The sequence below is a fragment of the Melospiza melodia genome, unplaced genomic scaffold, assembly GCF_035770615.1.
Source record: "Melospiza melodia melodia isolate bMelMel2 unplaced genomic scaffold, bMelMel2.pri scaffold_45, whole genome shotgun sequence".
NCBI classification, from domain to species: domain Eukaryota; kingdom Metazoa; phylum Chordata; class Aves; order Passeriformes; family Passerellidae; genus Melospiza; species Melospiza melodia.
This window is the reverse complement of record NW_026948772.1, coordinates 608,914-622,625: the sequence shown is the minus strand read 5'-3', so window position 1 is coordinate 622,625 and position 13,712 is coordinate 608,914. Positions and strand designations below refer to the sequence as shown.

Below are 13,712 nucleotides of genomic sequence, written 5' to 3'. Positions count from 1 at the left end.
CTCTCTAGGACAGGCAGAAATTTAAAGAATTAACTGGAGACTTCAGGGCACAAGAGGCCAGAGGAGGGAAACAACTCTGAAGGGAAAAACCATCATATCTGGAGGGGAAAACATCTCCGCCTGCTCAGAATCGGTTGAGGGAACATGTCTCTAATCCTCTCCAGAAAGGGATGCTTTAGGTGAGCTCTGCACCTCCAACTGCCTTGGACCAGAGCCAGGAAGATTCAATTATGTAAATGTTACATAGATAGATAGATAGATAGATAGATAGATAGATAGATAGATAGATAGATAGATAGATAGATAGATTGATTGATTGATTGATTTTGTTACTGAAATCTCTCTTTACTGTCCTCTCTGTTGCTACAGATATCAGAACTTGGTAGCCAGTGCCACACTCAACTACAATCCTGAGATTGCTCTCCTGTTGCTTCAAAAAAGCACACTCTTGGGGAATGTGGAGCATGTAGGTCCTTACAGAAAGGGATCAGACCAAGAGCATTGCACTGGGAACTGCACTCTGTGCATCTGTGCTCGGGCAAGTTCTTCTCTTGGACTCGACCACACTGGTGGAGCTAAACTGGCTGGAATCAGAAATGCAGCCCAGCCCCTTCCAGCTCCTGTGACCTCTGAGGAGCAGCTGGAATGCAAGGGCATTGACCTCCTGCTGAATTCCCAAACACAACACACACTGATTCCCTGGGCTGCAAAAAGGCATGAGCACTACTAAGCTCAAAGTGATCTGTAAGGCCATACTGGCTGGCCTGGAACCACAACAGTTCCTTCTGCACCAAGGTCCCTGCACAGAATGATGTGTTCTCACGCAAAACTACTGCATTCTCCAGAAGTGATACCTTGGAAATTAAAATTCTAGCAGACCCAGTCCCAGTGCTATAAAAGGGCAGAAAATAATGATGAAAAGAACTTTAGCTGGGAGAAGAAGAAAATGAACAGCCTCTTCCTCCAAGCAAACAAAAAAAAAAAAAAACAAAAAAAAAAAAAACCAAAAAAAAAAAAAAAAAACCCAAGAAAAAAAAAGGGGGAAAAGTAATTTCCAAAAGTGGCTTGAATATTTGGATGCACTGAGGAGATGCTGAAGGCCCCTCACGAGGCTCCTGCTCCTGTTGTCCAAGCTAAAGATTTCTCATCCTGACCAAACAAGCCCCCTTCTCAAACTTCTCAACATCCCTAGGATACTTTAACCCCCTATCCCACCGCCTAAGTATAACCAACTTCCTCAAAGGAGGACAGAACATTGCATCCCACCTAACTGACCTCTCCTGATACAAAATAGTAGGTCCAGAGGGGCTAGCCAGCCTACAACTTACAGCAACCAAAACTGCCACCACCCTCCACTCAGGCCTAATCAAAGCCTACTTAGGATCATTCACCTTATCCATTCTCATCATCCTCGTAGCCACATACAGAAATAACCAATGGCCCTCAACCTTCGTAAAAACCACCAAATCCTCAAAATCATCAATAATGCCCTAATCGACCTCCCAGCGCCATCAAACATCTCAACATGATGAAACTTCGGGTCTCTAGTAGGCGTTTGCCTAATTACTCAAATCGTCACAGGTCTTCTGCTAGCTATGCACTAGACAGCAGATACCCATCTAGCCTTCTCCTCTGTCACTCACATATGCCGAGACGTACAATTTGGCTGACTCATCCGCAACCTCCACGCAAACGGAGCCTCCTTCTTCTTCATCTGCATCTACCCACACATCGGCTGAGGACTCTACTACGGCTCATACCTAAACAAAGAAACTTGAAACATTGGAGTCATCCTCCTCCTAACCCTCATAGCAACCGCCTTCGTAGGATACATCCTACCATGAGGCCAAATATCATTCTGAGGAGCTACTGTAATCACAAACCTATTCTCTGCCATCCCTTACATCGGGCAAACACTAGTCAAATGAGCCTGAGGAGGGTTCTCTGTCGACAACCCCACACTGACCCGATTCTTTGCTCTCCACTTCCTCCTTCCCTTCGTCATCGTAGGCCTTACTCTCGTCCATCTCACCTTTCTCCATGAAACAGCCTCAAACAACCTGCTAGGCATTCCCATAGACTGTGACAAGATCCCCTTCCACTCATACTACACCATCAAAGACATCCTAGGATTCGTACTAATGCTCTCCCTACTCGTCTCACTAGCCCTATTCTCCCTCAACCTCCTAGGTGACCCAGAAAACTTCACCCCAGCCAACCCACTTGTCACCCCTCCTCACATCAAACCCGAGTGATATTTCCTATTTGTTTACGCCATCCTCTGATCCATCCCAAACAAACTAGGAGGCGTACTAGCTCTAGCCGCCTCAATCCTCATCGTATTCCTCACCCCACTACTACATACATCAAAACTACAATCAATACCCTTCCGCCCCCTATCACAAATCCTGTTCTGAACCCTAGTCGCCAACGTCCTCATCCTAACCTGAGTAGGCAGCCAGCCAGTAGGACACCCCTTCATCATCATTGGCCAACTAGCCTCATTCACATACTTCACAATCATTCTAATTCTATTCCCTCTGATTGAGGCAATTGTCAGTGGGCTGTTGCACACTCACAGGAGCCTTGCTTTTTCCACTGTGTGAGCACAGCCTGCAAACTTGCAGGGCAGTGTTAAAATGATTGAGTGAATTGCTCCTTTGCTTTTCGCTGCCTATGGCATTACTTATGGTGCCTATTTTATGACACATTTCACAAGTAAGTAGATGTTTCCTCTCTACTTAGGTTAGGGTGTATCCTTACCTGGCTTTTGTATGTCTTCCTGCTCTTTCTTAGTGACTGAGTTTCTGATTTTGAAACAGAAAGAGCATTAGGATGCCACTGCTTTGGTAAAGCTCCTGTCAAGGCGTTCAGCTAAAAAGGGGGTGTCTGTAGCCACAGGGGCAGCTAGGTATACACATGCAAGTATCCGCGCTCCAGTGTAGGTGCCCTGGACACCCCAGTCAGGCAGATAGGAGTGGGCTCTGACACTCAGGGCTTATGTGCACCAAAGCAACCTTCTGATGTCACTACAAGAAGGTGGCAACCTTTAAGTTTTTAAAGGTTTATTAAACCTTAAGAAAAGACTGTATAAGGAAAGATTGCAGCACTGGGAAGTCTCCATGATTAGCAGCCACATGCTCATCTACAAAAGGGATACTCTGCTTTTTTTACCTTTAGCCCCTCCCAATGTTTTGTCAGTCAATTCTTTCTCTGCCGTCCAGTGGTGGAGATTACTTTCTTGCATCTTGATTGGAGGTCAATTGTTGTTACACCCCGCCTGCTGGTCACAAGCCAGCCCTCCCCAAATGCCCTGACTACCAAGGCTATTACAAGGGGGATAAGAAAGAGGACTATGGGAGGACGTATTACAATAACAGCACTTTACATTTGAACATAATATCTATCCACATAGTATCTATCTCTTAATTGTGAGAGCCAATTATTACATTACTCACCTATAATGCACAGAAGCAGGAGAGAAGGCACTGGCTTGGCATAACAGCTGAAATAATTGCTAACAAATCTCCCCACATATTTGCACCTTTATTGGACATGGCCAGGACTCCTGTGAATGTACATCTCTGCTTTTCTTCCCCTTTGGAAGCAGTCAAACTGGCAACTCGTGGGGAAACCAAGGGCTTTGTGGGGGCTGCATTGCTCTGCACACAACCAGGCCACCCGTGGAACAGAGCTTTGGTGCCTAAAAAGATCAACCAGAGGAAAACAGCTGGAGGAGGTTTCATTTTGACCTTTCTTAGCTGCTACCAGAAGTTGTCAAAATGAAAGTGACCAAGCAAGGCCTGATCCCTGCTGCCAGCTCAGGGTTAGAAGGGAGGCATTACTTGATTTCAGTGCTGGGTGCACAGGGAATCACTTCCCTAAGCCCTGCACACCCAGCAATCTCACCTAGTAGTTTGTATCCATGGAACTAAGACATATTCAATACTTTGCTGAAACTTACTGGCTAAACATTACCTCCAATTTTTTGACATATTTCAATCACTTCTCAGAATGTATTGACGTCAGAGTAGGAGTGTCCTGTAGCTCCCTGCTGGTCATTGTCACAGGTTCAGGTGACCCATGCACAAAATAACCCAGGACAAAACTGGGCTTGCAAAGCAAATTCATTCTATTAGTTGCAGTAGCATATAATACATACTGACCTCTGGATTCCCAAAAATCCACTGAACAGGAGAAGGAGTTGGAGCGTGGTGCTCGGCAGCAGAGGCAGGTAGGCAGTGCACTTCCAGGACATCCCCTGGATCAAAACGCTGTGCATCTCGTCCTTCTAAACCCTTCAGCCCAGAACTAGGCCTTGTATCTCCTGCTTAGGAGTGGAATTTTACAGCAGGAGTTAGAGCAGCAGCTCACACATGCCTGGCGTGTGAGATGAGGCCATGTTGGCTCAGGATGACTCCATGACTCCCTGCCACCAAGGGCTGCATTGTGCATTGTTCTCCTTTCAAAGCTTGACTGCTCACCCATTGACCAATCCATTGTTTCTCTTTCATGGGTCATGGTCCCACCTGCTAAACAAGACACTTTTCTTCATTGTCTTGTCAACCTGCTCAAACATGGATCAAATATGGCAGGGCCTGGGACACGACTCCGGTTCTGACACAGTCATTTGGGAAATATTCCCATTCCTCATACTCTCCTTTGGTGGTCAAGAGCCTCCTAAAACACTTTCTTCCTTTTGAATGCATTCCAGCTACCTTCTTAGCAGGACCACTCTCCTTATTCTCAAGGCCAAGATAGCCACTTGCACACAGTAAGCACTGCAGTGGGGGAATACATGGTTCAGCACTCCTGTTAAAGCTAAAGGAATTCAAAAGACTATGCCCTGTTTGTTAGACTAAATGCCTCTCCTTCCTATTCTGAGAATCAAACACCAGTGTTTCATCAATAAACCCTGCAGGTGCTCTTGCTGAGTGAAGCCACATTGCTGTGTCAATAAAGCAGCCGGGACTCAGTTTCTTCATGCAGGAAAAGCCAATTCTTTATTCACATAACTCATTTTTATACTGTTTTCACAGACTTGTGTTCAACTTCAACTGGCTGGTAGTTTCCTGCCACACAATTTATTGCTTAGAAGGTGTATTAGTGTGTACATGTTAAGACTCTCTCTTTTTAAGACTCACTGTTACTCAGGTGATTACATTTTTCTTTCGTGGATGCTCATGGGACAAGTTTGTTGTTTATTACAGATGCAAACAGTTTTCTTAGCACAATAGCTTGTGCTAACTGCACTCATGACTATTCCCATGGGAAGTTAGCTGGCTGCACGTAGAAGATGGAACAGGCCAGCTGGGAATTTACCACAGTGTGGTAAATAGGTACGATTCGTGCAGATAACAATTGAAACAAGAATCAATATTGATACAGTAATTAATATTTGTAAATATTAAAACAGGTAAAATTAGTAATGCCGAAGAAAAAGGGAGAGGAGGGGCACCATGCCCCCCCCCCCCCCCCCCCCCCAGATGTTCAGGAACAGGAGGAAAGCAAGAGATAATGGTTGCTAAAAATTAACAAAGAAGGAACTCTCTGGTTGTGTCCCAGGAAAATGCTAATTATAAGGGATTTATTGCCTTGATACTCTGTTGAAGGAAGGAGACCATGACACCAGATGGTTCATCACAGGTCCAGTTTATTGAAGAAAGTATCAAACACTTATACAGCAAATAATAAGCTTATGAATATTCTGTAAGCCAAGCAATCTATTGGTTAAACTATACCATCAGCTCTTCCTCATTCCTTTGGGCCTACGTTCTCTACTTCTCACGTCTCACTGTCCATTTCTTTATCATACTCAGCTAGGCCCAAGGACACGTTATCTTGCAGGTGCAAGATTTGGAATTAGCCACGGTCTTGTACTTTTCCATTCTCCAGTCAGCTAAATTCCCAACAGACACCTGCCTGCAAAAAGGCCTCTGCCCTAGTTAGGACATCTTTACCAAAATGATTCGGCTGTGTCCTCCCTCCTCAAGCCACTCTTTGACAAAACTCTCCACAATACTCAGATGTAGTAATTATGTTAGTTTTGGACTACAAAATCTTCATCAGATGACCCCCAAAGACTTGTGCGACCACCAACCAAGTGGTGGCATATGGATGGTAAAGGTGATGATGAGGGCAGAGGTAGAAGTGTGAAGAATAGAAAATGGGAGGAGACGGCATTGACACATGGTATATAAGGACGAATATTCACTTGGCAAGCTTGTATGTGATGTGGCAAGGGTCCCAGAGGCCTGCACTCCATACCCCGCAGTTATCTGTTGCTTATGTGCTATTATTAGAAACAAATTATCCCTTATTTTAATCAAATTCTATTCTATCCAATTTTATATTTTTATATTTTAAATATTCAATTAAAATTGCTATTACTTTTAATATTGTTTGGGGGTTTTTTTTGTCGGGATAATTGGGCAAACATAACAATAGGTAGGCCTGATTTTATAAGGCCTTTCTTTTCTAATAACCCTATCTGTGTGCAATACATTATGACTTTCTTTCAGAAATTAATGAAGAAAATGCAAATTGCCTGCTGAAACCCTTCTGCCCCCTTCCAAATCAGTTTATTCCTCAAGCACATGGCCCAGGCACATCCCTGATGTGCCTCTCTCCCAGCAGCTCAGAGCTGCATTGCACAGCGCTTGCTGTGTGCCAGAGAGCACAAAGTAGGCTGGCCTAGTGGGCCTGAATATTTCTGCCAAACACTCTGCATCTCACACCTTTGCTTTGGCTCAGTGCAGAACTGCAGGATTGCAGGTGCTTCCTCCCAGACCTGCGTGAAGCGCTGGCTCCTGCAGATGGGCCCTGCCAAGCTGTCCCTGCCTCACGCTGGCCTCACTTCCCTGGCACAAGTGCCGGGCCTGAAGGAGCTGCCCTGTGCTCCAGCCTGCCGAGCAGCTCGGCTCCCTGCCCCGGTGCCCAGAGTGCTGCACACACTGCTGGCCTTTGCCAGGAGTTGCAGGGCAGCCGGCAGAAGAGGAGGAATCCTCAGCCAGCCCAGCGGCCCGCGGCTGCCCTTGGCCTTTCTCTGCTCCTGGGCACACTCCAGACAGCCATGGCCTCCAGGCCGGGCTGTGCCCAGCACGGCTGCGCTTCCCCTCGGCAGCAGCCAGCTGCCACCTGGGCTCTGAGGGCGGAGGATTCGCCCGCTCCCAGGAAGAGGCACCCAGGTCTCGGCTGCTGCCTCTTGCAGCTCCAAGGGCCTCCTTCCTGCCTGCCTCTGCCGGGGCTCAGGCTGCTCCGGCCTCTGCCGGGGCTCTGCTGGGGCTCCAGCCTGGGCAAGGCCGGGCCCGCTCTCATCTCACAGGTGCTGACGGCTCTGCACCACAGGAGACCTTCCCGAGCACCCTCTCTGATCTTTCTGCTTTCTCACTTGAGCAAGGCTCTCCTCCAGCCAAAGAGATTATTGCATTTAGGGAGCCCCAATGCTCTCCAGTCACAGCTGAAGGCCTGCATCTGTATAAGATGTTTGGGCTGCCCCATTCTTCCTGTGCTTTTGCTTTTAAATGCCATTGCCCTTTCTGCCTAAAATAGAAGTACCAAAGATGGCCAAAAACAGACCAGTGGGCCATATTCCAAAGGCAGTGTGGTCTGGAGAGGATGAATGAAGAACATCCTTCCCCACTTTCACACCATGCCAAAGACACTGTTTCACTTTCCACCTTTAAGAAACAACAGACAATTCAGAAGGAATTCTCGAGTTTATTCGCAGAGTGAGAAGGAAGGGAATCTTCAAGGTGAGTTGTGGTTTCAGAAACTTTATTGATTTTCAATCCTACTCTAACCCTAACCCTTACCTTAACCCTAATCCTTATCCTTATCCTTATCCTTATCCTTATCCTTATCCTTATCCTTATCCTTATCCTTATCCTTATCCTTATCCTTATCCTTATCCTCATCCTCATCCTAATCCTAATCTTTATCCTTATCCTTATCCTTATCCTTATCCTTATCCTTATCCTTATCCTTATCCTTATCCTTATCCTTATCCTTATCCTTATCCTTATCCTTATCCTTATCCTTATCTTTTTCCTTATCCTTAATCTAATCCTAATCCTAATCCTTATCCTAATCCTTATCCTAACCTACAATCCTACTCTAAACTGATTGAGGAATAAATGGTCCTGATGATTGTCACATTCTTGTCTCCTTCCTCTTCTTCACTGAAACAATCAGTGGCACCAGGCTGGATGCAGGCTCAGCAAATCTTACAAATGGATGCTGCCCAAAGGGAAAAAAAACAGATCAGCAAAAAACAATGAACCATGACTTTCCAAGCTCAGTGCTTCACAGGATTCCTCCTGCTCCTAGAAGGATGCAGGAAGAGGAACAATGGGACTGTCTACACCTCCATCTTTATGTGCAGACTTTGCCATCACAGGCAAACCTGGCCCAGAATCCCACTCATCCATTTATACAGGTGTCTTCATCTTGCTGAGATTTTAGCCCTGCCAGTGCTCTAGAAATGGTGCTTTCTGTCCTTGGAGTTTCTTCTTTTCAGGAAACTCCAAAGCCTCTCATTGGTCCCTCTGAAAGACAGGCAGTGTGCTGATTGCCACAGGGACAGAAAGCAGTGTCTGCCTTTCCATGCCCTGCCCCTCGTGTGCTGGATGGCACCTTCCTTCCCAGCAGGGCCAGCCCAGTGGCACTGGGCCCTGCAGTTTCCTCTCTGCCACACAACCCGGCAGTAACCCTGGCACAGTTCCCGTCTGCTTGAGTGTGCCTGGCAGCAGATGGGGCTGGGACAAGTCCCTCCCAGCTGTCCCTGTTTGCGTGGCAGAAACCTCTGAGGGTGGGCTGGGGGGCACAAACCAGGGCCCCTCAGAGGCTCACAGTGAGCCCCCACAGCCCCTCCTGCCCACAGCCAAATCTCTGACTCCTAGGCTGGGACTGGCTTCCTTGGGCTCCTCCTCCACCATTTCATGTCTCTGTACCCTGCATTGCTCTACTTCAATTCTGTTGCCATTACATAAAACTGAACACCCCACCAAATTACAAAAGAAGGTGACAGAAACAGCCAGAGGACCTCTCTGACTCAGGAAATGCAGAGAGAGGTGGAGTTGCTCAGTTTTGTCAAGAACAGGCCCCAGGGAGACTTTATTGCCACTTTCTAAAACTTCAGAGTGGCTTTAAGGAAAGTGGAGGACATCTTTTTTAACAGGGCCAGTTACAATAGGATGTGGGTGAATATTTTTTAACACAAATAGGATCTAATCAGAACTTGTTTACTCGAAGCATGGTGTGACCCTGGCACAGCTTGCCCCAAGAGGTTGTAGGTGCCCCATCCCTGCAACCATTCCGGCTCCAGTGGGAAAGGGCTCTGAGAAACTTGATGTCTTTAAAGAAGTCCCTGCTCATTGCAGGACACTTGCACCAGAGGACATTTGCAGGGCCCTGCCAGCCCAGCCCAGTCTAGGATTCCTCACTGTTTTCATTTGAAGAGCACCAAGAGTGGAGGTGAGGAGGAAGGGGGCTCATCTGCTGCCTTGGGCGTGAGTGGAGGAGAAGCCCATCCCTCAGAGCCTGTTTCACCTGCAGCCCCTTCACATGTTACCTGCAGGAGCTCCTTGGCAGACCAGCGCCGCTCCTCGTCTCTCTGCAGGCAGCAGCTCAGGAAGTCACGCAGGCAAGATGAAAATAGGTTGGGCTGCTGCAGCTTTTGTCTTCCTCCTGTGGCTATCAGGAGTTGGGGCTGGGGAAAAAGGAGACACCAGGCTCCACCTGCTTTCCCATCTGTCACTGCTCTCCCAGATCCCACTGATTAAGCTCCACTCTGCAGTGGCAGTTTCTGCCCTGGCAGAGACCCAGAGATGACTTTCCTTTACCAAGCGAAAAACCCAAACCCTGATGCAGCCACAGCCTCTCCAACATCTCACAGATCTTGCCTTGGCAGCTGATTTCATTGCCTGACCTAATTAGTGGGAACTACATCAGTACAAGCACATTTCCTTCCCTGACGATTCATACCAGCTTGAGAGGCTTTTTGGAAGAAGGACTTTGCTATACTAACTCTACTGTATCCAAGGGTTAGTACATGGAAAGTATTTCTGCAGTGCTTCTTGGTCCCTTAAGCAACGCTGCCACAAAACAAACCTAATCAAGCTTTTTGCTTTGTTCTTGAAAAGAATGGGAATTGGAGGGAAAGAAAGGAAATCCACCAGGTATTCCTCAGGTAAGGAAACAAATCTTTGGAATCTCATCTTCAACACAGACACATTATGATCCATGCACAAATATACTGGGATGAAAACGCCTGCTTGGACACACAGGAGCCACCTGCAGCTCTGTTTCTCAGCAGTCTGAAAATTTCTGCTTTCCTTACATGGAAAAGAAAAACCTTTCATGGTCAAATCAGAAGGAGAGGTTCCATCCCTACGGTCACCCTCAACTCATTTGGCTACTCAAGTCAATGCATGAATGGTAAGCCCATCCCAGAAAGTGCCAGGAAACAAATGGGAGGTTTTGGCAGGCTCTCCACATCACCAGGCTCTGGCTTGGTGATGTGCAGAATGTGGCTTGGGCTGGGAGAGAAACACGGTCACTGAGTGTTTCAGCAGCACTGCACAAGAAGCAGAAGAGACTCTGTGGCCTTTACACCCTCATGCCCAGGTTTCAGGCACGTTTCCCAGTGAGAAGAAACTGCACAGGGGGTTAAGTTCCTCTCTAAAAACCAGTGCCTTAGCAACTTTCATGTGTTTGGGCTTCTTTTCTTCATTTCTGGAAATGTAACACCAGTTCTGAGAGGCTTGCCTTGTAGTTTTAGGGGCATCTTCACAGACAGACAAGTGAAAACAACTTGAAACCCAAAGCAAATGTTGCCTGAGAAGAGCTGGGTAATGTTTGCCTGTGGTGAGGCTTGAGCTGTCTGGCAATCCCTTTCCATGATGTGCAGAAACATCCAGCTGCTCCCCAGAACTCAGTCCCTCTGGGCACGCAGGCCTCTGGAAACACCTGACAATTCCAGCCTTTCTCCTGCTCAAGAGCATCTAACCTAAGCTGAGCTCCAGTTTCTTCAGCAAGGCCAAGGATGCTCACTTCTATGCAGCTGACAGTGTCCGTGGAGCTCAGCAGGTCTTTCTGATACTCCTCAGGCCAAGGAATTACAGTGTAGATTGGCAAGACATTGGCTGATCATTATCCAGTGTGGTTCATGTGGAACCAAGCTCTAACACGCTGACAAGTCAGAGGGAGAGAGCTCATTCCGCTTTTGCAAGATGGTATTTAGAAACATAAGACACCAACTTGGAACTATTCAAACCTCAACTTGCAGAATCCATCTCAAATAGACAAAAAGAACAATGGCAAGAGGCCTTGGAGTCTCCATAAAAAGGCCCACCACTGTCATGATAACTCTGTGCTCATGGCACTGAAATAGATGGTGACCAAAGAGACTTTGCTATTATCCTCTTCAACCCAAAGGAGAATTTCAAAGCCAGAAATGGCAATGCACTCCCCTTGTGTATAAATAATTTATGCGGCTTTCTGTCCTTTTCCCACATCACCAGAGGTGAGAAAGAGGGTTTTATCCTGACTCTCAGCTGAGCTCAGCCACTGGCCATGGTGGGGAGCTGGAGCCCTCCCTGTCATTAGAACTGTGCAGGCCAGGGATGGCCCTGCTCCTGAGGTAAAGAAACACAGCACTGGTGTCAACTGCCCACGCTGGATCCCAGCCCAGGCACCTGCCTGCAAGCTCATCAACTTGTTAAAGTACCAAGAAACAGCCAAGGGTTTGGCAAACAATTCTAACTGCAGTTGGAGAAAAACACATCCAAAACTTATCCAGGCCACCCACACACGTGACTGAACAATGTACAGATGACTTGAAAGCCTGAAAGTTTCAACAACCACAGGATTTGGGAAAGATGCTACAGAATGGAAGAGAAGAGCTGCATTTAAAAAATGAAAAAGCAAGCAGAATTGCTTGGGCATTGCTTTGGTAGTAGGTTTTTTTCTCTTTTCCTTTTTTGTTTACTTTTCTTTTTCCTTTTTTCCTATGTTTTCTATAAAATTGAAACTGGGAAGGTCTAACCTCTATTTCTCAGGATATTTATCACATGTCTCCCCTCTCCACTGAAAAATTCTTGTCCTTCAGAGACAGAGTTCCAACATTGTTCAAAAAACAAGTGGGAAATGTCAGGCATGGCTGGAGGCCAAAATGGCAGGTTTCTGAACTGGTTAGGTTTCTGAACTGCCACTTCCCTTTCTGATACAACCAAAGCTACAGCAGATGCTGATGTGTTGCAGGGGCATTTTTAGAAGGAGACCTTGGTGGAAGTGGTGCCAGCAGATGGCAATGGGATTTTTTCCAATTGCACACAGAACATGGGACGGCTGAGAAAGACCTTGGGATCAGTGAGTATTTGCACCTTACCAAGACAGGAGTTGCATTCCAGGAAGGAACTTCTCGTTCCACCATTTCGATGCCCACAATTCCCAAAGACCATATGTCCACTTTGGGGCCACATGGTTGACCTGTCACCACTTCAGGCGCCAGCCAGCCTGCATCGCCGGCCACGGAGCTCCGTCTGCCCTGCTCAGGGCTGAGCTGAGCAAAGAGGCCAAAGTCAGCTGTGGAGAAAAAAACAAACCATGAAAGTCAGCTCCAATTAGGAAACCAAGCAAAAGAATTCCTCACTCTCAGGCTAAGAATGTGCTGTTGAATCTCCTGGAGAACTGTCCACACTCGATTTCCTTGGGGCTTTAGCCAAGGGAGTATGGAATTGGCCACTTCCAAAAAAACCCAGGTTTCTTAATGCTGCTCACAGCAGTGGATTTAGTCCCCTGAAGCTTTAGATTGTAGATCCCTCTGTCTAGAAGGGACACACACAGAGCAAGGCCACTCTTGACTGCTTGTGGTTCCTTATACCTCTGTGCACGTTGCAACTGTGCCCTCAGCTCGCAGCAGGGGTCCCTGCACTGCCACCAGCACCATTTTTGGGGAGATGGCAGTCACTCCAAGCAGCCCCACACCCACATCCCTGGAACGCTGCACCTGACCAAGAATATACTGACCCAGCTTGACAGAACCGTCAGTTCTGAGAAGGATGTTGCTGCTCTTCACATCTTGGTGGATGACATGGTTTGAATGAAGAAAATCCAATCCTTGCAGGCACTGAGCAAGAAAACAGAAACAGGAGGGCAAAAATGAGTGATGTGATTTCATCACAAAAGAAAGGAAACAAAGAATCGAAAAGATTCCCTCTCCAGGGGAATGGGGAGTAAGGGCAGAACAGTAATGGCCACTGAGAGGAAGAGCTTGCTGCTCCAACACTTGCAGAGCAGGACCTTTCTGAGGAAAGGCACATCAGCTTTTGAAAGAGCAACAGCACCTGCTGTTATAGGCTGTCCCCTGCAAACCAGCCAGGATGACTCCTGCTGCAGTGGACGTGCTTTTTCCATGCAGAGGACAAAGGAGGGGTTTGGAAAGGAAAAGTCCTTCCCTTTGGTGTTTAGTGGATCACTTTTGGGTGGGAGGCTGCATGGAAAAGATTTTCTTGCTGGCCTCAGCACAGGCTTGGAAGTATCACACCAGTCACTTTGCAGAAGCAAAGAGCATTTTGGCTGCACTTCTATCCTTTTCAGCTGAGGACTCTGAGAAATGAGTATTTTTTCTTTTCTGGTCATTTCAAATCCTGCCACCAGCACCTTTCCTTTTACAGGCAAGGAATGCAGTGAAGACAGACTCCAGGCAAACA

At 47.0% G+C, this 13,712-nt stretch overlaps 1 long non-coding RNA gene and 1 pseudogene across 1 annotated transcript; one reads left to right on the top strand and one right to left on the bottom strand.

The window, feature by feature from the left end:
• Positions 1 to 1,436: 1,436 nt before the first annotated feature.
• On the top strand, positions 1,437 to 2,567 carry LOC134434641 (cytochrome b-like; annotated as a pseudogene).
• A 5,132-nt stretch (positions 2,568 to 7,699) lies between these two features.
• Positions 7,700 to 12,438, bottom strand: LOC134434673 (uncharacterized). The gene is made up of 3 exons (XR_010031901.1): positions 12,389 to 12,438; positions 9,572 to 9,709; positions 7,700 to 8,238 (listed from the first exon to the last, which is right to left on the bottom strand). It is a non-coding gene; the product is annotated as an uncharacterized LOC134434673 (long non-coding RNA).
• Positions 12,439 to 13,712: the final 1,274 nt, after the last annotated feature.